This window comes from Jaculus jaculus, chromosome 5 (assembly GCF_020740685.1).
Source record: "Jaculus jaculus isolate mJacJac1 chromosome 5, mJacJac1.mat.Y.cur, whole genome shotgun sequence".
Classification (NCBI taxonomy): Eukaryota; Metazoa; Chordata; class Mammalia; order Rodentia; family Dipodidae; genus Jaculus; species Jaculus jaculus.
The window spans coordinates 74,222,042-74,224,917 of record NC_059106.1 but is presented as its reverse complement, the minus strand read 5'-3'; the positions used below and the strand labels follow the sequence as shown (position 1 = coordinate 74,224,917).

The window sequence follows — 2,876 nt, the reverse complement described above, 5'->3', positions numbered from 1 at the left end:
GGTGAAAGCCGGACGTGGTTGTTCACATCTTTAATTCCCACGAGTTCAAGGCCACCCCGAGACTACATAGTGAATTCCAGGTCAGCCCGGGCTAGAGTGAGACCACACCTCAAGAAAACAAAAAATAAAAAATAGAGACGCTGCTGCGCGTGCACTCCGGTGGACAAATTTCCCTCAATGGCAGAGCCTGGACTCGCTTTCTTTCTCCTTGGCGCACCTTCTCTTGCTGTGAATGTGCAGGATGGAGAGGTTCCTGATGAAGAGAACCCTGAGGGACTTTTTAGACAAAGAGGAGGCACCTACACAGACCCCAGAGGAGCCCACCATGCTGGAGGGAGGCAAGGGAAGCCCAGGGAAGGAGACCATAGTGAGTGTCAGACACCTGACAGGCTCCAGGTGGTGGCATATTCACGCTGAAGGCTTGGACTGGATGACACTGCCCTGTTTGGCAAAGCTGAGGCAGATAAGATCTTCCGAGAACTGGAGGAAGAGGTGGAGTGTTTTACAGGTACACTAGCCAAGGTCCAGGTGTTTGAGAAGTGGCACAGTGTGTCCAGGAAAACAGGTGACTTACAAGACATTGGGCTGTCCCCCACATTTTTGGGCCTTAAGCTGAGTCCAAGACCCTGGATCCCAGTTCTAGGGAGTGCTCAGGATCGCATCTTGGGGGTGACAGGACAGACCTTCAACTTCGTGCTCATCAACAGGTATAAAGATGGCTGTGATCACATTGGGGAGCATTGAGATGATGAAAGAGAACTGGTTCCCTGGAGGACTCTGCAGGGAAGAACCACTGCCCGGAGGTGGAGGTGGTTAGGCGGCAGCTGGCCCATGGAAGCTTGCTGGATGAGAACCACCCACCAACACCACTGGTACCACAGTCTTCCTATCCGCAAGAAGGTTCTGGCTCCACAGGTCAACTTGACAATTTGTAAAATTTTGCCTACTAAAAACTAAAGTGTGTTCCCAATTAAAAACCAAAAACCAAAATGTTGTGATGAGCCAGCTGTGATGGCACACACCTTTAATCTCAGCACTGAGGAGGCAGAGGTAGGAAGATTGTTGTGGGTTCGAGGCCAGCCTGGACTACAGAGTGAGTGCTAGGTCAGTCTAGGCTAGAGTGAGACCTTACCTTGAACCCCCTCCCCCAAAATGGAGTGATGTCCCATCATCACCAGCAAATAAAAATTTACTTAGGTTTTTATTTGGTACTAAGGATTGGATCAGGCTTCACACATGCTAAGCACACAGTCCAACCCTGAGCCGTCAGGCCCTTTGCAAATTAATTTTTTTATTTATTTGCAAGCACAGAAAAAAAAAGAGGGTGAGGGAGAAGAAGAGAGAGATGGAATGGGTATACCCAGGACCTCTAGTCATTGCAAATGAATCCCAGATGCATGCACTACTTTGTGCATCTGGCTTTACGTGTGTTCTGGAGACTTTGCAAGCAAGTACCTTTAATAGCTGAGAAATCTCTCCAGCCTGCAAATGAATTTTTTTTTTTTTTTTTAAAGAGAGGAGGGTGGATGTTGCTGCTATGGGAATTTATAAATAGCAGAGCTTGGCTTTATTCAACAATTGCTTTGACACTGCAAGTAACCTCTGAGCAATCAGAGTGCAAATGCTAGGAAAATAGTCACAATTACCAGGATGTTTTCTAGATAGGTTTCTGCAATGTCTACTGTCTTGTCTTGTTTCAAAGTTGACCTGTGATGAACTAATGGGTGACTGGTTTCTATGATCCAGGCTTGCTGCTCTGATGCTATGCCATCTATCCAGCAGAAATGATTATCGTGGATTTTGGTTCTTTTCCATGCTGTCTTCCAAAAGGACTGATGGCCAGAAATACAGTGGGCAAAAAGAGGCTTCCTAAATCTTAGGCAGGCCCAGACGCATATTAATCGTTAAGTTAACGGAGCATGAGGCTTAGGAGGGGCTGGAGAGACGCTCCGTGGGCAGAGTGTTTGCTGGGCAAGCCTGAGGACCTGCATTTGCATCCCAGCAATTGTAGTTACCTTTGTGTTGCTGGGACAAAATGTCCCACCAAAAGCGACTGCTGGGAGGAAAGGATTTATTTTGGCTTATAGTCTCTTGAGGGGGAGCTTCATGATGGTGAAGACAGCTTGGCATGAGGAGAAGCGGGATATCACTTCTGCCACAGGGGGTGGAAAACAGCGACGAGAGAGTAAGCCAAGCTAACACTGAATAACTGGGGACTAAAAAATCCTCAAGGTCCATGCCCCCCTCCTGTGACATGCCTCCTCCAGCAAAGCTCCACCTCACAAATTGCCACCAGTTGGGACAAAGCATTTGAAAGGTGAGTTTATGGGGGACATTTGATTCAAACCACCAGATCAGCACTTAGGTAAAATGCCAGGCATGGTGGTCCAATCCTTAGGATTTAATGGCTAGCTAGTCTAGCTGAATTGGTGGTCTCTAGGTTCAGTAAGGTGGAGATGGGCTGGATGGATGGTTTAGTAGTTAGGGCACTTGCCTGTGAAGCCTAAGGACCCATGTTGGACTCCCCAAACTCCACCTAAGCCAGACGCACGAGGTGATGCATACACAAGGTTGCACACACGCACAAGGTGCATGCACATCTAGAGTTCAGTTACAGTGACTGGAGGCTCTGGTGTGCCGATTCTCTCTCTCTCTTGCTCTCTCTGACAAAAAAAAAAAAAAAAAAAAAAGGTCAGTGTGAGTTGGGTGTGGTGGCGTACGCCTTTTATCCCAGCACTGGGGAGGCAGAGGTAGGGATCGCTGTGAGTTCGAGGCCACCCTGAGACTAAATAGTGAATTCCAGGTCAGCCTGGGCTAGAGTGAGACCCTACCTCGAAAAACCAAAAATAAATAAATAAATAGATAAAGAAAGAAAG

At 47.7% G+C, this 2,876-nt stretch overlaps 1 pseudogene; it reads left to right on the top strand.

Moving 5' to 3' along the window:
- The first annotated feature begins 241 nt into the window (after positions 1-241).
- LOC123460669 lies at positions 242-957 on the top strand (annotated as a pseudogene).
- The last annotated feature ends 1,919 nt before the right edge of the window (positions 958-2,876 follow it).